The 25,346-nt window shown below is 42.2% G+C and overlaps 2 protein-coding genes across 6 annotated transcripts in view; one reads left to right on the top strand and one right to left on the bottom strand.

Moving 5' to 3' along the window:
- Window positions 1–11,355, bottom strand: part of NCDN (neurochondrin) — a 66,061-nt gene extending 54,706 nt beyond the window's left edge. Inside the window, exon 1 of one of the 2 annotated variants that reach the window (XM_069223815.1) lies at window positions 11,206–11,355. The gene's annotated coding sequence lies outside the window, so the exon portion shown is untranslated. Of the gene's footprint in view, window positions 1–10,993; window positions 11,170–11,205 lie in introns of those variants that run through there. The other variant, XM_069223816.1, reaches the window with a different exon arrangement.
- Window positions 11,356–11,524: 169 nt separating this feature from the next.
- The window catches only part of KIAA0319L (KIAA0319 like), a 612,066-nt gene continuing 598,244 nt past the window's right edge, over window positions 11,525–25,346 (top strand). For all 4 annotated transcript variants that reach the window (XM_069223811.1, XM_069223812.1, XM_069223814.1 and 1 more), the window contains exon 1: window positions 11,525–11,969. The gene's annotated coding sequence lies outside the window, so the exon portion shown is untranslated. The remainder of the gene's footprint in view (window positions 11,970–25,346) is intronic.

The following is a 25,346-nucleotide window of genomic DNA, read 5'->3' as shown; positions in this document are numbered from 1 at the left end:
TGGACTGGCACAGTGGCATAAAGAGTTGTGGAGTGGCACAGATTTGTAGAGTAGAATGACACAGATAATCAGAGTGGTGTTGTGTGTCACAGACAGGAGTAAAGTGGCACGGAGTGGAGTAGAGTAGAGAAAGTTGTGTAGAGCGGAGTAAAAAAGCTATTGACTGTAGGGGCCGCAGAATGGAGTCAAGTGTCATAGTGTGTATTAGATTGAAGAGCCAAACAGTGTAGTGAAATGTCGTGGAGTACAGTGGAGAAAGAAGTAAAGTGCCAGAGTGGAGTGGTATAGAGTGGAGTAAATGGCGTAGAGTGTTGTACATTAGAGCAATGTAGAGTGGAATAGTGTTGTAGGTTGGAGAGGCATAGAGTGGAGGGGCACAGAGTAGTCTAGAGTGAAGTGTTGTAGAGAGAAGTAGAGTTTAATTGAGTAGTGCGTCATTGAGTGTCCTAGTACAGTGCTATTGAGTGAAGTGGCGTAGAGTGGCGCAGAGTGACACAGGGTGGAGTGGTGCAGAGTGGAATGGAGTGGCGTTGACTCTTTCAGAGTAGTGTGAAGTGGCTTGAAGTGCAGTGGTGCAGGGTAGAGTGCGGTGGCATAGAGCACATCAGAGTAGCGTAGAGTGAATTGGCAAAAAGTACAGTGGTGCAAAGTAGAGTTTCTTGGAGTGGGGTAAAGTGAATTGTTGTACAGCAGAGTGGCATTGAGTCCATTGGTGTAGAACACAGTGGCGTACAGTACAGTGGTGCACAGTAGATATGAGTGCTGAACAGAGCAATCGTGTACAGTACAGTGGTGCACAGTAAAATAGTGGCATAGAGTGCAGTTGAGTAGTGTAGATTACAGTGGTGCAGAGTACAGTGTTGAGGAATAGAGTGGAACACTGTAGATGCAAATATCTGCATAAGCTTGAAAGCAAGATTGATGATTCTTTGCTTTCAAGATAAAAGTTCATTTAGAAAACAAATGTTTTGCTAAATAATTGTGAAATTTTAGGTACCATTTCTTTGGAGCATCACGTAGTAAAATGTGTTTATGCATGCTAGTATTTCCAGAAAATATTCATACTGGAAAATAGTGTAACTAGTTTCAACAAGATTATGGGAAATATGAAAATAAACAAGCATTGGCAAAGTCAATAGGTCCAACACTGGGGACCAGTCTTGGTTTTGGAAATCCGTGTCTTGTTTTCACATGGATTTTGTAAAACTTCATTGTTGTGGGAGCTGCCAGGCCCTCACCAAAGTAACAAACATTGGTTAAAAGCAAAATTACTTTTGGTCTCAAAAAGCATACATTGCCACAGTAGTTCCTGGCATTCAACAAATTTACTCCTTGTGAAAGGGCAGAATGCTGTCACTCATAGTTAAAGCAGTAGAAAGATGGACAGAGAGGGAGATAGAATTTTAATCAAAACAAAAAGGTCTTGGTTAACACCATGCCTAATTAGGAGACCTATTCTTAAAGAAAGTCACAAAAGTGCACCCACAATATATGCCTTTGCATTAGTGTAGATTTATCTATTTCATGAATGCAGAACTTACAGAAGAAGACCAGGAAACTGTACTCCTAGAAAATATTTGTGAAGTGTAGTACGAGCAATATGCTCCAACCAATTCTTTTCCCCAACTCTGGAAGAAGTTTGACTTCTGCCCTTGTCGGGAGAAAATGTCCAACTTTTCTCAGTATGGGAAAAGTTTAGAGAAGAGCTGGTGAAATATGCGAGCAGCTTTGCACAGACTGAAAATAGCATACCAACCCTGGCCTGGAACTATTGCTTACTGCTACTCCAGCCCCAGTATGTAGATCTGTGGAATGGTGGCAAAATGCAAACATTTCTAGTATTCAAGCCCTAGTATAGTATTGGCCCTGGCATAATCAGGAAAACTATTATCAGAGCTCTTATGTAATGAGATTGCAGCCACTACATGGCACCAAAGGGACAAGTAGATTTTTTTTTTTTTACAGGACAAGTAGATTCATGAAGCAACCTGTCACAAAGACAAGTAGATATTTTGTTTAATTCCACACCCCTGATTTTCACAAAATGTTTCAACAAAATACAATGCTCACTTCATCGTCTGTCTAGAAAGTTTTGGGGTGATTCCTCAAGCAGGGCACGAGAAAAAAAGGGGGTTCCCAAAATGCTTTTCACCCTCCATTTATTTTTCCATAGGAATTTTGAACAGAGATAGCGCCTGAACCAATTTACGGAATTAATCCAATTTTGGCAAAAAAAGTAGCTCTTGGTCCATAGAGTGAAATTTTTTTGTCATTTATTTCAGTAGTTTTATACAAACGAAAGAAAATCCAAATTTGTATATAAAGGGATGCGAAGGGTTCGCAAACCGTCCTGATCTCGTGCTGATATCCGATTGGCTACCAAGACTTCAACAAGGAAGTGGTGGCGGCCATGTTGGGACTGGCTTCAGCAGAGTTCCAGAAAAAAAAAAAAAAAGTAGAAAAATATAAGAATAGGGGCCAGGGTAGAGACACCCTGACCCCTTCCTTAGCTCTGGTGCGGGGGTCTTAGAGGGACCTCCCTCCCCCGAGCAAAAAAGCATTTGTTTTAAAAAAACATTTTTAGCCAGAGTTGCTGGAGATCCGTAAAAACAAAAACAAAAAAAACAACAAAAAAAAACAAAAACAAAAAAACACACAAACAGAAAGCAAGTGTGGGCTCCATTGCTTGCTTATGTGAGGCCGGGTGGGCCAGGTCCCATGGTCATTTATCTTTTTAATGTCGTGAGAGGGGCACTTTGGTCCCCCTGTAGCCTCGAGAACCGCCACCTCCTTGGGACTCTAATTCAAAGGTCCATACTGAAAGGTGATACCATTATTTAATTGATAAATACATTTTCCTTTCCAATTAGTCCAGAAATATCTCATTCTGAGTATATCATCCATCAAAGCCTAAACAAACTCTATCGCTCGCCCTCTCACTTTTTCTCTCTCTGTTTTTTTTTCCAATCTTATACACACAATCACACAACACCCACCCCCCCCACCTCCTTCCCCCTTAGCTGGATGGTTGGGTACACAGGAGGACTCCTGCAGGCAACTTCAAATTAGTGGATAGGGCTTTTTTCCCCCCAGTTGGCTGCCCCGCTGCTGTGAGTCCCGCAGAGCATAAGCTTTAATTGGTTGACCGCAACATGATAAAAAGCATTGTGGCCTCCATTACATAAGGACCTGTCCTTGTGCTCTTAAAATAAAAACGGGGGAAAAAAAAAAAAAGAATAAGTACAGGCATGGAATGGAGCACCCTGAACCCATAGCCCCCTGTTGAGAGGAAATTTCCAGCGAGACAAGTTCATTTATTTTCCTGGTACTGTGATCCCATGGGATTCTTGTGGGAGCCAGTGTGGCCCCCTTTTGGTATCAAATGTGTCTCGCAATGTGAATGGGTATCTGGTGGGTTGGCTTAACTTTTTAAACTTAACCTAAACTCTGAAATTAACCAGTTACACAGTTAAATGAAGTAACTATAACTTAAGCTCAGGCCATGGTGAGATCTCATCTGAAATGACATAATTGATTACATCCCTGTGCATGATGGTGGACCCAGAGGGCAGCCCATGGAACGCACAGCCTTAGCTGTGTTCACTGCAAGTAGAGCACCGGACCGCATCTGTAGTCACGGCCTACGCCCAATCCACACTATGCATGACCTTTGGCTCTTCTCCTTTCATTTTTTTCTCTCTCTTTGTACATTTCCACTCTCCCCTTCCTTTTTTAACTGTTTGTGCAAATCCTATCCTTGATTTTTTTTTCTCTTTAAATTGAAGACAAATCCCCAACTTAAAATGGCAGAACCGGCGTTCACATTTTGAATATTGAATAACACGCAGTTGTCTATTTTGTTCCCCTGGTCCTTTACATGAGTTTGCCGTGCCTCTGGGTTCCTCCTAACTCTGACTGCTCCCAGTTTTCTGTGTTTATTTTCCCCAAACAGCACGTGGCCGGTCAGTTTTACATGTTTCTATGTTACCTGATCACTTAACTCCAAGTGATACATGACACCATTGGGCGGACAGTATCTGAGCTCTTCATTTACCTGAGGCTGCGCAACTATTATTCTTCTTTTTCACCATGTTGATTTTGGGGACTGTGGTGGTGATAAAACACTGAAATGCTCACAAGGCACACTGCGTTTAATAATATAGGGATGCAATTTGCAGAAACAGGTTTTCCAATATGTCATTATTTTTGTGTTTGTCCATAATTTGGGCCCAGTCGTTATGTGATTCAGTAATTTTTTGGAAATTGAGGTACTGTATACTTCAGCAATATCTTGCATTTCAAGATGTGCTGTCTAGTAGTTTCATTGATCAACTGAGCCAGCACGAACATATTTGGATCCTTATTGCAGGACATTAACAGGGGTGTTGAGACTTTATTCTCTTTTTATAGATATAGTCACAGAATTTAGATCATCATTCCCTTTAATTGAAGATTAACAGGATGTATGTGTTCAATATTGAGTAGACGGCTGGTTTTGACTCTACACTGTTTCGCACTCAAATTGGAACCTCCTTTAGGAGGTTGGTTATCTTACTTTTCAATTCCAATTGTTAACACACCACTTAATTCACAGAGGGCAAGTGTTGTTTTAAACAGCATCTTCCCTAATACTCGTCAACTATTATGGATAAACCTATCCGTTTTATTTTGTGTATATCATTTGTAGAAATGATTAAGGGGAAAAGAGGCCTCTGGAGTGGCCTCTTCAATTTGATATGCAACCCATTTTTACAATGATTATGGCATCACATTTGCACTCCCCTTCTTTAATACCAGTAGAGGACTATCATATGTGGACCATGGTACATATAAGGGCCATGTCATCTTTTCCTCCTTCTGGCTGTCTAAACAGATGACACTACTCCTGATAAGACACACCAATTGCTGATCAGGTTGAAACATCGATAAACACACCCTTGGTTGTAATGTAATTCAATGGGAATGCACTGCAAACGTATGGGGTGTGGGGTTTGCATAATTTGTGATGTCTTGGTGTGGTATAACAATCTTGGATGCAACTAGTGTTTTTATGTGATCCTGTAAATTATCTTCACATCTTGTTTAGCACTGCCACGTCAGCCCCATCATCATGTTATGTACTGTACCATTTTGTTTTATGTGAGAAAAGCATTCTTCCATAGAAGAGAGAGGCTTGTTGTATTTGTATCCATTGAGTGGATATCACAACTGTGCCCAAATGCATTATTGTCAGTTCCATTACCTTGGATTATTTCACGTGGTAATAAGACAAATGTGTCCCATAGGATCACTGTTAGACATATTAGGATTACCCCAGCCCAAGTGGGTGACCTGTGTTTGTCTTTGAGTAGATAGAAAATATTTAAAGACAGAGCAGTGCTTTAAATAGGCCGGTACTGTCCAATACAGAGTACCGGCAATTTTTTTATTTTGAGAGGAAGAGTACCTGCACTTCTCAATAAAAATGTAGTACTTTTAGTTGGAGAGTACCCGCACTTCTCAGAAATAAGCAGGTACTCTGGTACAGAGTACCTGCACTTCTATTTTTCCATTTCAAGCACTGAGACAGAGTATTAGCCTTTAATGTAAACCTGTAGTGAGAAATATATGTGTTTTGTAGCTGAATTTCACAATGTGTAACCAGAAAACCTATGATTTAGACCTAACTTCTCTGCTCGATCAAATTATGTGATCCTAGGCAAATATTGTGTTTCCCTATACCTCCTTTTTCATCACTGTAACATGAGAGACTATAATGTTGCTTCATGTATGATAAGAATGTAGGCCACATTCAGGGTACAAGCAACGTCTGAATTGCCTTTAATGCACTAATGGCTTTGTTATCAGGACAGGAGAAGGGCATAAACGGTTCTAGGTTCAATTAAAACTATCACTTTCAATAAATGAGTCTCAATACATTGAGTCATGTTTTTTTAAAGTGCTAGTTTAAAGTGATAGACAATCTTATGTACTAAGGTGATATGCCCCCACATGTTGGGGAGAAAAAAAAATAACGTTTTGAATTGACTATCATATTTCCGGATGTTGTTTGTTGCACGATTTGCGTGCCAAACAATTTACTTGGATCAGCATATTCACAGGCTCTTACTAGGGTTGCCAACTTTCTAAGAAAAAAATAACAACCATTTGTTGTTGCTTTAAGAGGCTGCAAAGGCCCGGACCTGATACGAGATAGACTTTGAACAAAATTGCATGCATTTATTTGTAACATCACTATTCTTCCTTTGTTTACTTCAATTATTAGCAGGATCACTGGAATTATGTGGCTGTGTGTTTTTTTTTTTGCACAATTATGGATTTGTTGCATTTGCCACATAATCCATCATCTGCTGCATAATCTGAAGATTTTAACAAAAAAAATTGTTTCTAGCTCAAACGGTTCAAAAGTTTCTGAAAATGCAGCAAAGCCGCGCAGTAGAAGGCCCTTTGCAAAGGTTGACTGGTGAACTTTTTTTAGCTAATTGCTATATCTGCGTGTTAAACTGCTGCTAACAATACCAGACAGTGTTAACAAGCATAATAATTACACAATAACGAAATAATACTAAGAACAAATGTGCCACATTATTTGACTTTTCTTGTTGAATAATGTGATCAAGCTTGCTGCATAAGTTGACCTTTCTCTGCCACATAATGCCAGTGGCGTTGATTATTAGTCAGAAATTGACAGCACTAGAAACCATTTAAAAGTGCTTTATGTTTATTTTTGCTAATTTAAGTATGCAAGAGGTGTTATGCTACAGGTGACATTCCAAATCCTTGAAAAGTAATTAATATTGTTCCATTAACCCCTTGTAAGCCACGGACTTAATGGTTACGTCCTTGGCTGCGCTTCTCAGGTGCCACGGACATAACCATTACGGCCCTGCGGGGGTGGGGGTGGATGGGGGGGCTAGCGCTTCCCCGAGGGCCGCCACCCCCAGGTCAAGGTTGGAAGAGGAATCGCTTCCCCTTCCACCACCGATTCCCACGCCCCCCCCCTCCCATGGCTTATGATGACGTCAGCGAGTGATCGCGCGTGCTGACCTCATCAGAGGCCTGCCACTCCGCGCGAGCGGAAGAGAAATGCGTTTGCATTTCTCTTCCGATCACTGAAGAGGCCGAGAAAGGCATGAAAGCGTTTCCTCTCCTTTTATGCCTCAGCATTTCTGAAGGCCGAATGCCCGCTAGACACCATGGAATTTCTTTAATTTTTTTTAAATTGTCATGCCCAAGGGCCAATTTTTTTTTGCCAATCCTCCTTCCACCCCCCCCCCCCCCCGGGCAGATCGGCCTAATATAATTAGGCTGGTCTGCACCCCGGGGTGGGGAATGGAAGAATTTTTTTTTTCTTATATGTGTGGGGACCGACCCCTTAGGCAAGGGTTGCTCCCTGGGGGGCCAAATTGTTTTTAGGCCAATATCTTAACCCGCCCTCCCCAGGGTAGAAACCACTAGACACCAGGGAATTTTTTTATTTTTATATACTTACGCTTAAGGGGAGCAGCCCCTTGGGCAAGGGCAGCTCCTCAGGGGGCCAAATCATTATTATGGCATTTGGGGGCAGATCAGCCTAATATAATTAGGCCAATCTGCCCCTAGGGGGTGGCGGGGTTAGAAAACCTGTAGACACCAGGAATTGGTGTGTTTTGTTTGGAGGGGGGGGGAAGCACCTTGGGCAAGGGTCGCTCCCCATGGAGGCACATTACAGTTGGCCATGTCTGCCCCCCTTTGGCGCAGATTGTCCCACTTTTTGAAAGCCCATCTGCCCCCAACTGGCAGAAAGCCTACCAGAGACCAGGGAAGTTTGTTTTTTTTTTTTTTTTTTTTTTTTAAATAAGAGGGTGGAGCCATACCCCCACCCCAAATAAGTGGGGCCAAAGTTGTTCAATTACCCCCAATCCACACCCGGGTGGTGGGTGGCAGAAAGTCTACTAGATGCCAGAGAATTAAAAAAAACTAAAAAATTGTGGGGTGGTGACAAACAACCAGTATGAGCCTGGTTATGCCCGCACCCCAACAGAAGGGGGTAACAGTCTTTCAGCTCTCTCCCCACATACTAAAACATCTTATCCCACGGCAAGCAAGGGACATTTGATTATTTTGGGTTTTGGTTTTACATTTGGGCCATGAGAGCTTGGTAACTCTCAAAATCGTCCCACTTGGAATAGTGAGGGCTGCACTTTTTTGACTTTTGGGACGCTGCCATGTAGAAAAATCCACACGACCTAGACAAATCTGAAAACTAAACATCTGGGTGATTCCAGGGTGGTGTGCTTCACATGCACCCTGCACAATTTTCTTATTCACAATGCCCTGCAAACCTCATCTTTGCTGGAAATCACACATTTTCCCCACATTTTGTGAGGGAACCTTCCAGAATCTGCAGGAATCCACAAAATTCTACCACCCAACATTGTCTCATCTATACCGATAAAAATTCTGTTGCACTTGTCAGCCTAAAAATGATTTTTTCCAAACTGCCCTTTTGGACCCCTTTGGTTCCCCCTCAATTTCAACATGTTTTTGGCTCTTCTCTGTAACAGGCACTTGGCCCACCTACACAAGTGAGTTATCATTTTTACCGGGAGACTGAGGGGAGCGTTGGGTGGTATGAAATTTGTCCCAGTGCATTGATCCCACACAGAAATGTGGGAAAAATAGGATCTTTTAACTAAATTTGAAGTTTGCAATGGAATCTGGGTAAAATAACATTGGAGGAGCCACACAAGTCACACCTCCCTGGAATCCCTCGGGTGTCTAGTTTTCAGAAATGGCTGGGTTTGGCTGCTGAGCCCAGGACCAAAACCCCCCCCCCACCCCCAACACACACACAAAAACAGGTAGTTTTGTATTTGATAATTTTGATGTGTCCAGGTAGTGTTTTGGGGCATTTCCTGTCGCGAGCACTAGGCCTACCCACACAAGTGAGGTACCATTTTTATCAGGAGACTTGGGGGAACACAGAATAGCAAAATAAGTGGCATTGCCCCTTGTCTTTCTCTACATTTTTTCCTTCCAAATGTAAGTGTGTAAAAAAGACGTCTATTTGAGAAATACCCTGTAATTCACATGCTAGTACCGGCACCCCGAATTCAGAGATGTGCAAATAACCACTGCTTCTCAACACCTTATCTTGAGCTCATTTTGGAAATACAAAGGTTTTCTTGATACCTATTTTTCACTCTTTATATTTCAGGAAACTAATTGCTGTATACCCGGTATAGAATGAAAACCCACTGCAAGGAGCAGCTCATTTATTGGCTCTGGGTACCTAGGGTTCTTGATGAACTACAAGCCCTATATATCCCGCAACCAGAAGAGTCCAGCAGACTTAACGGTATATTGCTTTCAAAAATCTGACAGCGCAGGAAAAAGTTACAGATTAAAACGTGGAGAAAAATACCTGTTTTTTTCACCTCAATTTCAATATTTTTTCATTTCAGCTGTCATTTTCTGTAGGAAACCGTTGTAGGATCTAAACAAATTACCCCTTGCTGAATTCTGAATTTTGTCTACTTTTCAGAAATGTTTAGCTTTCCGGGATCCAGCATTGGTTTCACACCCATTTCTGTCAATAACTGGAAGGAGGCTGAAAGCACAAAAAAATAGTAAAAATGGGGTATGTCCCAGTAAAATGCCAAAATTGTGTTGAAAAATTGTTTTTTCTGATTCAAGTCTGTCTGTTCCTGAAAGCTGGGAAGAATGTGATTTTAGCACCACAAACCGTTAGTCGATGCCATTTTCAGGGGAATAACCACAAGCCTTCTTCTGCAGCCCTTTTTATAAAAAAATAAAAATAAAAACACTGTATTTTGGCTAATTTCTTGGCCTCCTTCAGGGGAACCCACAAAGTATGGGTATCTCTAGAATCCCTAGGATGTTGTAAAAAAAGGACGCAAATTTGGCGTGGGTAGCTGATGTGGACAAAACGTTCTGAGGGCCTATGCACGAAGTGCCCCCAACAGCCAAAAAAAGGCTTTCCACCTGAGGGGGAAAAGGCCTGGCAGCGAAAGTGGTTACATAAAAAAAAAAAAAAAGAAACAAAACTACGCCAAGGAAGTACAGACAAATTTCCCTTCTGGATGCTGCAGAAAAGATTTTCGCACGTGGAATACTGGAACACTTGGACCTATGGGAGTATGAGGCAAAGATCACCCCAATGTAACAGTCAGGCTTTAGAACAAACTGCTCCCTAACGGACAATATTGCGGTGTAACAATCTGTGTTGGGCCTATATGTTATGAAAAGACATTATGTCAGAGGTCTTCAAACTGGGGGGCGGACCCCCCTAAGGGGCCTCAAGTGATCCCAAGGGGGCGCCCCGCTCTGGCCAAAAGATGCATTACACAGATAACAGGGCTTTGTTTTAAGCAGAAGCATATTATTGCATTTCTATAACGGTAACAGTACTTAACTACAATGTTTAAATCAGTCTAGACATATTTAAACATTGCCATCTTTATAAAATAATTGTGAAAATTATGAATTTTTCAACTGGGGGGGCACGGTATTAAAAAGTCTGGAGACCACATTATTACGTAGTATGCACCGCATTTATTGACTTGTCAACGGCATTCGATCTACTGAATAGACCTAAATTATGGTCTAAACTGTCAACTTTAGGTATACCCTCTAACTTTCTCAAATTAATCATTACGCTTTATAAGTTCACTTGGAGCAAAGTTTTAGTAGGGAGTACCAAAGCTATGTCTCTTGCTTTACACGCAATTGGCTAAAACAGGAATACCGGTCAGTTCCTGTGTTATTTCAAATTACATGTCTGACTTCCCTCGGCAATTTTTTGCAGGTAAACATTTTTCCCCGTAGATCGGGCCTTATTCTCTCAAATTGTTACGTATGCCTTTATCTTATTTTAAGCTACTGTAAAATGGCCAATAGTCGCACTCGCCGCATTCAAAGGTGGCGCAAACCGAAAGTGGAAGACTGCTGAATCAAAAAGAAGCGCCCATGTAGGAGACACCACAGATACCTTGGAAAGCGGCAAAACACGGGGTATCTGGTCTCAATGGAGCAATGGTGGAAAAACTGAACGTGAGTGACCCTTAGGAGGTGAAGAAATCACGCGGACTGGTACAAAGCTGGTGGCTCTCGGTTGCAGATGGCGACGGCTTAGCTGCTGTGGTGAGAAGAGACGCGTAAGGGCAGCCAATGCAAATCATCATTGGAGAAAGGTCTACTCACCAGATTTGGGCTACAGTCCATGGATCTTACGGAAATTCCGGGTGCCTCGGGCCACTACCGACACCTTACAAGTGACAGGCAACCAACAAGTGAAGAGACAGCATGGACTCCGCCTACAATTAGAGGATGTAGGAACAGCAGCTATATCCTGTATCAAAGACATGTGCGCACCGTAGCCAATAGGCAACCAGGAATGATTCTCCCGACCTATCGCATGCTTTGATACAATTTTTCCTTTCTTATAGCCAATACAAATTGTAATCGGATATCTAGCAGCCAATCCCCATAGCAAGTGCCCCACAACCTATCCGGGCTCAGCACCCTTGCCTACCGCTAATAGGATATGTTTCCACCTGCCTGATTAGACGTGAGTACCTGGGCGCCTCAAGCTGCGACCCTGCTCCGCTGCCTGTAACTACGGGACAAAAGACGTCTGTTGGAGGAGTAGCGACGGAGAGCGAATTTTCATGCCAAGTAACTGTCCGTCCGTGGATAGTTTGGACAGGTGGTCAGCCTGAGCACAACCTTAACCCCGCTGCTGCTGGACTGCAGCGCAGTCACCACATAGCCTGATATCACAGGCTGGCATGTATTAAGGTGCTGAATAGCAAGCCTGGTGATGTTATAGAAAATAAGACCATGTCCGAGGAGAGGAAAGCCTGCCCATACCTCACGGCTCTGGGACTCGGCGGTTACTCCAGGCTGCAGCTGCAGTGCCAGGACGAAGTGTAGGCAAGGATGAGATGATTCAAGCCGATCATTTGGTAAGTAGACGTTTCTCCCAATCGATCGCCCGTTTCCTTCTTGTTTTCCTGGGCAGTGGTGTGTTTCATCTACACTGCAGCGTCTCTGTGTTCCACATGGACTCCCAACAGTTTTACCAACCTTTTCAAAAGTGCACGTGGTGTTGGATACTAATTATTTTATATTTCTTCAGGCAGCTGCTGGTTTGCTATCTCGTTGTTGTGTAATTTATGTCCTTTCTTCCAGGTCACTTATATTCACAGTAATAAGATTAAGCACGCGCTGCCAGAATGTCACCATTGACCTGCAGGTTACACGTATGTCTCCCAAGAATACTCTTGGCCCGCTGTTTTAGCATCCCTACAGCGTACAGCTGTCACGGCGTGGTATATAGCTCAAGGAAAATAGTACTCTTTGTTTTCCTTTGTGAACTCCGACTATCTTAGAAACCCATGTTTTGAAAGCCCTCCGCTATAATTTCCGGAAAGGATAACGGGTGAATTCCATTTATTGCATTCTCTTAATGGGATGACCTGACACCCAGAGGTCAAAGTAAACTAAAAGAACGTATAGGAACTGTGAGACTGAGTCCAGTGGGGGGCGGGCCAGTGAGCATACCAGCCTCACAGGAAGCGCCCCTCGGGCAGGATCAAAAGCGTGGCTTGCTTGAAATAAATGAATATTTTTCTGTAACTATTGTTGGCATTTCACTATAAAAGTAACCCCGTTTAAAGTAACACACACCTTAAATGAAAATAAGTGCGGTTAAATTAACTGAAGTGAGAGATGCACTTGTTTATGTTTATGCTATCGCTGCAGATATCTGTGTTTGTAACCAGAGAACCAAAACATAGAATTCTTGTTGGTGCAGTGGGAAATAGTGACTTGTGAGTTTACTGTTGCAAAGTCCCAGCCTGTGAAGAAAGCGCTGTGAATATGTACATTACACATAGTATACCAATGGCACTCAGAAATATAGGTTTAAGATTAAAAAAGTGCTCCCCAGAAATAGTTCTGAGTAATAAGCAGACCGTACCTAGTGCAAACATTTTTTTTCTAACTGTTGGTTTAAAGTGTGCTCTCCACAGCTCATTAGGTCACTTTACTGTACCTCTCAAAAAGAATACTCTTCAAGTGACGCCATCAGTTAAAGCCAATACCCACTCCAAAGCAGTCTTTACATATGCAGATTAACCAGGTATGCACATTTAAGTTTCTTTCAAACAGTATACACCCTGGCAAGAAGGTTTGTCTCTTGTTCAGCTGTTCGCCCCTCCCTCGGCTTCACAGCACAAGACTCCCTCCCTTCTACTTTTGCAAAAGTCTTTCACAAAGGTCAGGTTTTTTTGTCAAATAAAAAAAAAAAGAAAAGAAATAGGCACTTTGTGCCCCTCAGATCCCACCCCCTTTGACCTCTGCTGACAACCCATATCCTGCTTCACACGTTATAACGTGTTACAGCCTATTGGTATTTTGGGGGTGCTATCATTGTAAATGAATCTCGGAATTTACGTGGCAACCTGCTCACAGTTTAGTTTGCGTTCAGTGACTTCATTGCATTATAATAATTTATTTGATTTATCAGTGACTTGCCTAAGTCTCAAGGCACTTACAGCAAACATTACATTAAGCCCTTTAGTGTTAATGCATTTTCCTGAAGTGAGCAAACGAGTATCTGCACCTCAGAACTGTAGGCCGTACACAGCTCTCTCCAGGCAGCACATTAGTCAGTCGAACTATAATAACATTGTAATGTAATTTGTGTAGCACAAGGTACTCACCTGCAAGGGTCTCTAGGTGCTGAGTGTCAGAAGCATTAGCCAAAGATCCGTGCCTTCATTTCATTGTGGAATGTTCTGAGCGCGGTGGCTGTTGCGATGTCCTTTAGGGGGTGATCCAGGTTTTTGCTGCCAGGTAGGAGATTGAACGGCTTCTGTGAATGCAGGGAATGTGTGAAAGTGACAGCAGTGAGGTTCAGAGGTTGCATGTTGGCTGGTAGAAGTGCAGATGGCGGTTAAGGTGGTCAGTCCCTTTCTGATATAGCGCCATGAAGGCTAAGGTGAGTATCTGGGGCCTGGGTGACTGCCATTCTGGTGTTCAGGGGGAGCCTTTTAAAGATTTTCCCAAGCATGCAGACTGTTTAAGCAGGCTGATCTGGCAGCGTTGATTTGGGGTTTCATGGAGAGTTCAGTGTCCAGGATGATGCCCTGGTTACAGGCCTGGTTGGTAGAGGTTGGGTTGGGCCACAGTTCGGTGGGCCACCAGGTGGTGTCCCGGGGGAGTTCTTGGGTCCAAAAATCAGGACTTCAGTTTTCTTGCTGTTGGTGTTGAGTTTCAGATAGTTGATGCGCATCCAGGTGGCGACTTCCGTCATACAGTGTTTGAAGTTTTTTTGGTGTTGATGGGGTCTTCTGAGGCAGACAGGATGAGTTGAGTGTCATCGGCGTGCAAGATGATGCTGAGTCCTTGGGAGCGGGTGATCTTCACCAGGGGCATAAGTAGATGTTGAAGAGGGTGGTGCTGAGGAATGACCTCTGTGGGACTCTGCAGATGACATCTTTGTGTTTGGAGGTGAAAGACGGCAGCCTGACACATTGCGTTCTTGCGGACAGGAAGGAGTGTATCCATTGGATGGCTGATCCATGGATTCCTGCGTTGTGGAGTCTGGTGATGAGTGTGTTGTGGGGGACCTTGTTGAAAGCTGCAGAGAGTTCGAGCAAAATTAGGGCTGCAGGGTGTCCTTGGTCCATGATGGTGCGAATTTCATCTGTTGCAGTGATGAGGGCAATCTCAGTACTGTGGTTGCTGATAAATCCAGATTGCGAGTAGTTGAGGAGTTTGATCTTGTTCAATGAAGTTGGAGAGCTGGCTGTTTATGGCTTTTTCCGGCCAAGGGAAGCAGAGACATAGGTCGGTAGTTGCTGAAGACTTCTGGATATGCTAATGGTTTCTTGAGGACCGTGACCAGTATTCATGAAAATCCAGCAACTGAGCTTACAGATCACAAATTGCTTTTCAATTTACCTGAATGGAAGTTTAAATTGATTCAAATCTTGTTGCACTCCTCTCCGCTCTTTTCCTCCATCAGCAGAAGGTGGGGGTGAAATCCAATAATAAGGCTGTCCATTTATGTGATACAGATCAGAAACTGAATTGTTGCTTGGTTCTTTGTGCCGTTTTTAACCAGTCTTTGTGCTATTATTAACCTACTACGTGTAAAATGTGTGTTCTTGACTTGCAAAGAATAAAAGGGAAAGTAATCTTCTATACTTATCTTACATATAGTACCCAATATGTGTCGGTGTTCAATCCATCCATCTTTTGGCCTTGTCTGGTTTCAAACCTGTGCCCTGCAGGATTTGTGTACATTTTTGCCCTCTTTACTCTTCAAAACTCAAACCATAAAGTTTTGATCCCTTCACAGAGGGGCTTCTAATGTCCAGATAGTCAAGCTCTTAGCAGCTTACAATACTCAGAGAAAATGTGTGTGCAACGAAATCAGAATTCAGACTTAAATCATTGAAACTGATGAATGAGTTAAGTGCTTGTTGCTAATACTTTTGTCAACCATCAGGACCCAGGTTTGAATCCTGGCAGTCGGTTCCATCTTTTCATTCTATGTTGCTACGGTTGAGTTGGGAAAGAGTAACGCTGCACTTCCAATACATTAACGATCTTCGCAGACAGTAACTTCGACAAAACCTTTATACCGTCGTGATCGTGTCCAAGATTACTAGACTCTCTACATGATTTTACCCCCCAAATTGATAGGAATCGAGTTTCAATATGAGCTTAAGGTACTTGGATTCCCTGCACATTGAGATAATAACCATGTAGCTGTAAAGATTTTGCTGATGTTTAGTTACATCTCTGGAAGGGCTGTCATTTTGATGTTATAAAATACAGTAACGCCTCCTACAAAAAACTGATTCAAGTCAGTTGCAAGCATGCTGAAATCATTGACCAACCAAAAAACAAAAATCACTCACTTTCGTATCTATGGAAGAATTGTGCGCATTGCTGACGACGGGTAACCTTTCCAGTCTCCTGTGCTTTTGTATTTTTAATTTTCACGTGGTCTTCTCTTAAAACTGAGTCATTGAGCACTAAAAACAGAGTCACTGGTTATGTATTAAAACAGACATCAGCTTTTTTTTCTTTTTTAGCGTTTCTTTCTTTTACATGACATTAAACTTGTAACAACATCTGACATTTGAAGTCTCACTCATGGGATGTGAATCCCACCACATTGGAATACAGCCTCACCACTGGGCAATAGCTTTGACTTTTAAAGGGTCTCGTGTTTTCTGTTTCAACCTAATTTTCGGTTCTGACTTCCAGATCTGTGGGAACTTTTAGAAGCATTGTCGTAGGCTTAGTGAGGGCTGTTCTGTACATCGTGATGAAAGATGAGACAAATACATGTTTTGTATACAAAGTCAAATTATTTACTTTGCTTAGAAACAAGTTTATATGGAACACTTCCTAAAACTGGCATTTGATATATGAAACTACTTACCCCTCTCGTATAGCCAGTTACTCAATTTGTACAGAGACTAGTACTGTCTTAATTAAATGGCACCCTCACATATACTAGCTTTTTAGCACTACATTTTTGTCACACTTAAGTTTTGGAGAAGAAATATTTATCCCTACATCGTACTTCATTACTTAAAAGTTCTATGCAGTTGGAATATTTTTTTTATTTTTGGTCAAGTCACACTAGAGCTAACATACAACATCAGACATTGTTGAACACTATCTTAAACATTGATTACAGCATTAGGCAAGCATGTTGAGAAACACAAAATGTGCATTTGAGATTTTGCTATGTGCAAGTAATATGCAAAAGTTCACAAATGATTGGGGTCTTTTATTTTAACCTTGTTCTCTATGGCAACCAAAGTTAACCCAGAGTTCCGATTGACAGCTTTTAGAAATTGCTTCATGTTCTTCTTTACCTCATGTTTTTCCTACTGAGGCAGTTGGCATCTTTCTGGAGCTACGTAGAATGTTATACTACAAATATCCTCTCATTGAAATTCCTTCGGTGACATGAGTTTCTTTCATGGTTCAGATAGAAAATGTATTTACCTTTTGGCCAATATTAAACTTTTCTTTAAAAATGAGGGTAGGTGTTAATTTGTAAAGGATGCACAGCACTATTCATACCTATTATAGATCTAAAGCGGAAACTCTGTGCAATCCAGTGGGCATGGTCTGAGACAGAGGGGCCGTGGTGTCGGCAGACAGCAGTTAGTGGTAGCAGGTTGATGGCTGTACCTAACATCAACTTTTCATCAACTTTGCTGCTCAGACATTTTACTCTGGTACAGCTTCGGCTCCGTGCTTGCTCCTCTTGGTCTCGCCGCTGTGCCTGGAGCCTTGGTTGCCATTTTCGCTATATACACTATGCCACAACAGAGGCACTAGTGCCTTTTTAAAGCCCAGATAATGCCCATTTGGGCTACCTCTGTTGCTGATACCTCGATACCTGTTGGATCATTTGAAGACAGGCAAAGAAGTACTGGGGGTGGGGTCAGGTGATCACAAAGCAGGGGAGTGGTGGTTCAGTTACTGCTGCTCAGTTTAAGAACCCTGTGACCCTCGGAGGCAGCCCGTCTAGCTCCCGGTGCAGCTTGTGGCGAACTCCACCCCCCACCCTCCCTCGTTTTTCCCCTTGTTCTCCTCTGTTCTGTTCTTTTCTTGGTTCATCTGGCTTCATCCGCTTCACTCCCTTGAACTCTGGTGCGAGGCTGTGATGCGTTCATAGCCCGGAAACCTGCTCCTGCACCTATACCTGCATTTGAGGCTTTGATGCTTCACTCTTGTTTTATTGCCACACAAATTGTGAGATCTGTTAAGGCTGGTGAACATTAAGGTCCAGTGCAGTATTGCCAGCCCAAGCCTCAGGGCCCCTTCTCGTTCTCAAGAGTCCTTTGTGTAGGAGGCTTTGCCTGACCTCCCGAGGTCACTTCTGAGGAGTCATGGAACCTTGCACCAACAAGGCAAATAAAGCAAACTGAAAGAGAAGGCAATTACCTCGGTGCGCAGGCCCAGTAGCCCGCTAAAATGGCCTTGTCTTCAAGAAATAAAGGATCTCCAGGGGCAGCAGAATTGTTACTCTGCTTATCTCCTGTGGAGAGTGCTTTTTCGCCTACCCCTACATTATTGAAGCCTTCAAATGAACTCCCTTTAAATGACCTCCCTTTATCTCTTCTAAAGAAAGTTGCGAGTGAGCACTCCTTATCCTTCGTTGACACCTTGCTGCCTTCCGGGCAAAGAAACATCTGATGGTAAATGTTCCTCTGATCCTCCAAAAGATGACAGCAAAACAGAGCGCTGGAACCTTTTAATCACAAATGACCCAGCTATGGGTGTGCCTTCTGCCTGTGATCATAGCAGGGACTTGGAACAAGATGTATGGCTTTGTATGTTTCAAACATTGGCTGCTACATCAAAAGCACTCGAGTTTCATTCGAATAAATTCGACATATAGATATCCCTGCTGGAATCATTGAATCACGGTTTGAGAAGCTGCATTTGACCATAAAGGATCTGCTTTGTGACACTGATATTCCACTCCCCACAGGTAATCAAAGACCCAGTCTAAAATGCTCATGCAGCCTAATTGTGGAAAAACTTCAAGAATTCCCCGCCATTGTGTCTTCTTTGGTAGAAGAAGTTAAATCTATCAAGACACTTTTTCTGCCTCCTTTAACAGTTTCCTGTCCGGTGGAGCATCCCCTTCCTGAACTTCCAGGACTAGCAAAACAAAATTTCCAACAATCCTCTTTAATTGAACCATAGGCATTATGCGTGACAGCAGATGTACACAGAAGGCAGTGTTATGTGGTTAATAATGGCGGTGACTGTGACTCTCTCAATGAGCTTGTTCCTGATATAAAAACTTAATTTATGTAAATTTCCGGTACTTAAAGTGCTTCATCAAAATACCACATGAAGGCCTCCACCTCTTCGAGGAGTATACATAAAAAATTAAAGAAGCAAATAAGAGGAAAGAACAAAATACTCAGGCTATGATATTAAGAGAAACTACTGTCAAATTCTGTCCAGTCTTTACACAAACAAGAAGTGCACCTGCAAACAATTCCATACTGGATCGGACTCCGACTTTAACAGCCCAAGAAGTGGTTTTCTCTGAGCATTGAAGGGGTAATTCTGCAAAAAGAGAATCATAATGGTATCTCCGTGACCTCTCCTGACCACCACAGCATAATCCTCGATCCACTTGAAAATTTGGAACAATGCAGGAATTAAAAAAGCTCCACTCGGACCCATTGCACAATGATAATTGCACAATCGCATTATCCTTCTCCGTGAGCAAAATTAAGGGAAAGATTGAGAAATGTAGAAGGGAGGGAGTCACCTGGCCCAGATTTACTTTCTGCAGCTATTTACAAACAAGACTGTGATTTTTGGTCTGCACGTCTCTACTCTTTGTTCAGCGTTTGCCTAAAGGAAAAGGTTGTCCCGGAATCATGGTGTGGCTGAATCACCCAACTCCTCAACAAGAAAAGCAAGTCGATTCCTGTGGCAACTATCGTACAATCGCCCTTTTGGATGTACAAGATAAAATCTTTGCTAGCTTATTATTGGCTGAGCTGGAAGTCTGGGTGGAAAGAGAAAAAAATTCATTGCCTTCAATCAAACTGGATTTAGAGCCAATTCTAGCACCACAGATAATCTAGGTGCACGCTCAGTGATTGCTGAGAAATATATCATTAACAGGAAGCAACTCCTTTTATATTCCTGCTTTGTAGATTTTTTTCCAAGCATTTGTCCATGTCAAGTGTAATCTGTTACGGAGAAAGCTGGCTGACTGGAACATTCCATCAAAACTACTAAATGCCATTCGATGATTGTACCCAAACAACTAGGCAATGATCAAACTGGGTTCAAACAATGGCTTGTCGTCCAAAATAGCAGTAGAAAGGGTCCTGAAACAAGGATGTCTCCTGGCCCCACTGCCCTTCAATCTGTTTATATCGGACTTAAGTGTCCATCTGGACGTTGCCAAATCTCATCTGCAAAAACTGGGACATGGACAGGTGATCTTGTTACAATATGCAGATGATGTCATTTTGTTAAACTTGACAGGCATTGGGCTCCAGAGGCTCCTAAACAATCTTCATGCCTGCTGTGACAAAAATGAAATGGCGGTGAACTTCTCAAAAACTCAGATCGTAGTATTCGGAAGGAAGGTCTGGAAGAAAGGTAACTGGTTCCTGGATGGTCTGCCAGTTTCAAAAGGCACTAAAATATCTTGGTGTTTGGCTGCAGGAACACCTAACATTCCACCTACATCTTAATTCAGTAAAGCCAAAGACTGCTTCATTAATTCCAGCCTTTCAATCCTTTCTTTGAAAACTGCCAAGTCCTACCTTGGCGCCCCTTCTTGCTGTGATTAAAGCCAAATTTATTCCAACAATTAGTTTTGGTTCAGTGGCCTTTCCAGGGAAGCTTGGGTCCCCTCTCAATCCTGCACAAAGCAACATTTTTCACATTTATTTTCGTCTACCGCAAAGCACTGCTCCAGCGCAAGTGCAGCTAGAGTTTGGCCTGCTTATTCACGTATTAGTACAACCTGATTCTCTACTTAAGTATATGTCATTACTAAGGCCAGCCGACACGTTGACTTTGCGTGCTGAAATATAAGAAGAATTCAAAATATCAGCTCTAAAAAACAAACAGTTGGGCTCAGGCTTTTGTTTTTGCTGTGCATGCCTTTGATGCAAACAATTTATGGGAAGCAACACTGTTGCATGCCCTCTTTAAAACATGCTTAAACGAGCTAATAAAGAAGATTTCATGGTTGAGGGACGAAATATTTGAGTAAAAGAATCCATGCGTGGACAGTGATTTTTTTTTTATTTTTTTTTTTTTTTTTTTTTTTACAAACAACCCGCAACCATATTAAGCAATTTAAATGCATTTTTAAAAATCAAAATCAAGTTCCTTCAAGCACGTTTCGGCTTGGGTCAAACTAATGATTGCCCACCAAAATGGATAAGAAAACTTTTGAGTTTTAAACGTAGGCTTTGCTGGTCTTCTATCGAAAATTTGACTCGCATCGTCCCTGCTTGTCCCAAGCTGCTAACTGAAAGTAAGTCATTGCTGCACAATTTTTAAAATCAGTAAGGTATTCGAACTTGCCGTCATGCTTGTCTAAAAGGCAAATGTCCCTGAGTAATTGCAGCTTTTACACAATTCATCAACGGCCAATGTGCTGCTATTAGATAATGACCCAGAGACCGTAATGAGGAGAGAATATGACCAATAGCTCCTCTCTCTCAGCCTCGCTGTTGTTTCAGCATTTTACTTCTATTACATGGCATTGGTTGCACAATGTTGTGACGAAGAACACCAAGGTCTAAAGAAATTCAAGGGAATATTATTCAGGATTATCGTGTTTAGCTGTTTTTTTTTATCACTACCTTGTTTATTTGCAAATTTTAGTACAATTTTTTGCATCAATTATTGGGCCTTAAGGCCAGGTCACTGGGAGATAAAATGTTTTTTGTATTTCACTGGATGGGGAGGGAAAAGTAAATGCTCCCTAGTCCTACTGAAACTGAATCTAAATTTTATTCTGTCATCCTTGCATTTTATATTTGGTATTATGTAAGAGGCATTAAAAAAATAGGCGTTCACGGGGAACAAGCGGATATGGGGTGTCATTGTTGTCTGTAAATAATTTTCCCTTTGCTTGTTTCGTATTTGTCACTCCCGTACTGTTATCACTCTTCTTGCTGCTACGAGTGTACCTTACAATTAAGCCCCCTAGGCAGAAACATTCCAATATAAGCAGGGATTGAATGAGATAATGCTGGATTTTAATATTTGTGTTGTGCATGTATAGTTTTTATTAACTGAAAAGGGCATTTATGGGGAACAAGAGGGTTACGAGGTGTCATTGATGCCTGTAATTAGGCCTCCCTCTGCCTGTTTCTCATTTATGTTACTTCTGTACTGTGATCATTCTTCTGGCTGCTACAAGTGAGCCTCGTGGGCAGGAGCATCACAAGATCAGTAGGGATTGAATTAGAATTAGATAATTTAGATAATGCAGGTTTTTATTATTTGTGTTGTCTATGTATGGTTTTAATTAGCTAAAAAAACATGATTTGATTTGTAAAGGGTGTAAGTGCCTTTTCTGAGCTTAATTGAGAGAAGGCACACCCGTCAAGCACTCTTGGGTTAGTTTTAAAAGCAAGTTTTATGTTTTGAAATGCAGATACTCCTGATTTACAGTCCTTCTTTGTGCCTCATATCTATTATATGTTTCAGAAGCTCCTGATGGAAAATAGAGTGAGATTTTATTGAAGGCTATAAATGCTTCTTTTTGGGTCAGTGTCTATTTGTTAGATATGTTGTTGTTTACATGCTTTGAAACCCCATCCCATGTACACATCTTCATGCTTTTTTGCATTTTGATCACCAGTTACTCTTCACTTACTCTGGACTTTCTGTTAATGTTTCGTAGGTTTGTTACAACCTACAGATATAGTGTTCTTTGAAATGGGCTTTGCATTATTGAAACACCATTGTGTAGATATATTTAAGGCTTGTTGGGTTAGTGTCTCCATGTTGGGCATGTATTGGTGTATATGCGTTTGAGCCTTGTTTGTATTGAGTGGTCCTAGTACCACGCTTCAGGTTGTATTTTTTGTGATCCTCTTTGGTGAGCCTTGGGATTGAAAATGTCTCCTACATGACTTGAGAAGGCATGTACCCCTACCCTGAGTTGTCCAATAGTGAGTTCCTTGGTTTTTTTGTGATAATTGGGCTTTGCATTCATTTCTATCTTGTGTGTAAGCTGAGGGCCTGGGTCGATAATGGATGGAGATTCATATCTACCGTTAGCTCTTAGGACTCTGAAGGATTGACAGTGGATTCTGAAACTGATTATACTTGCAGGACAGTACTTATTACCTGTTGCCTGCACGGGGAGAGTTGCACATGGTCTTTCCTGTTTACATTTGTCTGACACTCCCCTACAACCATGTCCTTTGCTCCATCTTTGGGCAAAATAGATTCACATAGATTTTTTTTGTGTTTTGTTTTGGTGTCCCAACCTCGCTCCCTTCCTGCTGACAAAAGACTGTGGTCAAGCCACTCTGGGAGAAACAGGCAACTAGCCAGGAATCTCCTAAAACCAGTCCCAGAACTGGACCTGGGGAATACCAAACTGTGCCCGCAAACTGAGTGTGCTCTATTGCATATAATGGGCTGCCCTCGGGACAGCTCTGAACTCGGGGCTGACCCGAGGGCAGCACATTAGTGACACATAGGCTGTTAAAAGCAGCTGCTTCATCTTTTACAGGGTACATAGCACGCGACCTGCACTCCAAAAGAAGTACATGGACTATCTGCAGGTGTATGCATGACTGACGGCAACTGCCTTTTGCGGGATGTGGGAGGTGTCCTTGTGACTCCCACAATCCCCTTCATGGGGTGCCCTTGGGTAGCGCACTGACTGTGTGTCGCATCTTTGTAAAGCAGTCAGTGCATCTCCTGACTGCCTCTGCAACAGCATACAATATGAGTGCAAAGGCTAAGTGCTTCCCTCATTTTCATGCGGCCGTGCCCACATGAAAATGTGGCTTTTTCCCTAAAGATAGTGCAGGTGCTGTCTGTATTACCTGGGGGCCGCAACAGCGTCTGCAGCCTCCTCTGTAATGCTACAGTACACCAAGTCACAGAAAACAGGACAAGCTCATTGCCACCCAGCGCACTGTATGTAACGAGGCCACTGGATCCAGAAATTGTCTAGAGATACATGACCTGACATGACTGACTCAATCTTGATGATGATCACAAAAAACTCATTTTTATTCCTAGTCCACTTTCTTCAAGTCATATCTTGATCTAGTGAAAAATGTCCTAACAACTTCAAAATTGTGAAGCATGCAACTCCTCCCTATCATAGGGGACAACAATCCCAACATAAATTTGACAAACTCTCATTATTATTTGAAGTGAATATCAATAATTCGAGTTCTCAGTCCCTATTCTGACTAAACACCTGACTCTTAGGTCACTGTTCTAAAAATCTAACGAGTTGTGAATGTCTTTCTGAGAGATCTTTCAGGTTGAAGGGTTAAACACTTTAGCCAAACTCAAACCTTTTCTCATTTCTCAAACTTGGTAACTCCATGACAAAAGAGGAGGTCATGGCTGTCTAAAAACGAGGCATGCCTCACCTCTTCTAATCAAAAAGTAGGAGCTGATCCTGGAGACCCGATTAACATCTGACAAAGAACAACCTCCATACCTTGCTAAAAATTCAAAGGTTGTATGGCAACCCAGATGAAGCAGTTCGTTTTGAACATGTCTATTTCATGATTTGCAGTTAGGCTTCAAGCAGGATCTAGTAGTGAGACTGCTTTGTTGCACGTAGATGATGCTCTGTGCCTCCTTTGTAAAGCATTTGAAATGGTGAACTACCCTTTTCTTCTTAAAATTCTCAGACTTTACAAACTTAGATGGAACAGTTTAGAAATGGTTCTCTTCCGAACTTGAGAGCTGTGAACAACAAATTAAATTTACAAAACAATATCGGACCCCCTCCTCTCTCAAGCAGTGGGGTGTTCAGGGTGTCATTCTCTCATCTGCACTGTTCAACCTCCACATCAAATCACTTAGCTCTCTGTTGAGGCACTTCAACATTTTATACCTTCTGTGTGCTGATGATGCTTTGTTTTATATATGTCTACAGATGTAACATTTCTATAGCCTAAACCTAGCCAAAATGCAGTGGAGTGCTGTACAGTCTCTGTTTATGTGAACATTTTCTCTCCTAAGGATATCTCCCACATCCACCTTTATTTTTGAGGCTGCCCAGACCTAGATGACCATCTCAACCTGAACCCTATGAAAACATCTTTCACTTAGTAACCCCCAACTCAAAACTGTTCAGTCTGTTTGTGATTTAGTTTCCTTTCTTGGCTATAAACCCTGGCCATTGGATGCACTAGATTCCCTAGATTCATACAATGAATATACAGGTTCAGATCAACACCCAAGCTAAAATCGCCAAAGATGAGGGTGACCAGCACCAACTCTAACTACTTTGAGGAACTTGCAAAGTACTTATTACTATCACAGTTGGACTGTCAGGTTTTTTTCAGGTATCCTTTTCATACAGCACTACATGGCGCAGCAAGTTGGATGTTCAGAATGAAATATTCTAACCACATGTTCCCTACATGTGCTCCCTATAGAAGTCAGAGACCCCTTAAACAGTCATGTGTTTGGCATAAAGCTCTACATGCAGGTGCCACTCAGAAGTGCCTGCTGCAAAAATAGATGATTTCTGCGGATCTTTCTCTCTACGGAGCACCTTGACTCTTCTGGCAAGGCAAATATTAAAA

Source organism: Pleurodeles waltl, chromosome 3_1 (assembly GCF_031143425.1).
Source record: "Pleurodeles waltl isolate 20211129_DDA chromosome 3_1, aPleWal1.hap1.20221129, whole genome shotgun sequence".
Taxonomy (NCBI): Eukaryota; Metazoa; Chordata; class Amphibia; order Caudata; family Salamandridae; genus Pleurodeles; species Pleurodeles waltl.
Note: the sequence above shows the minus strand (reverse complement) of the source record. Positions and strands in the feature narration are given on the sequence as shown.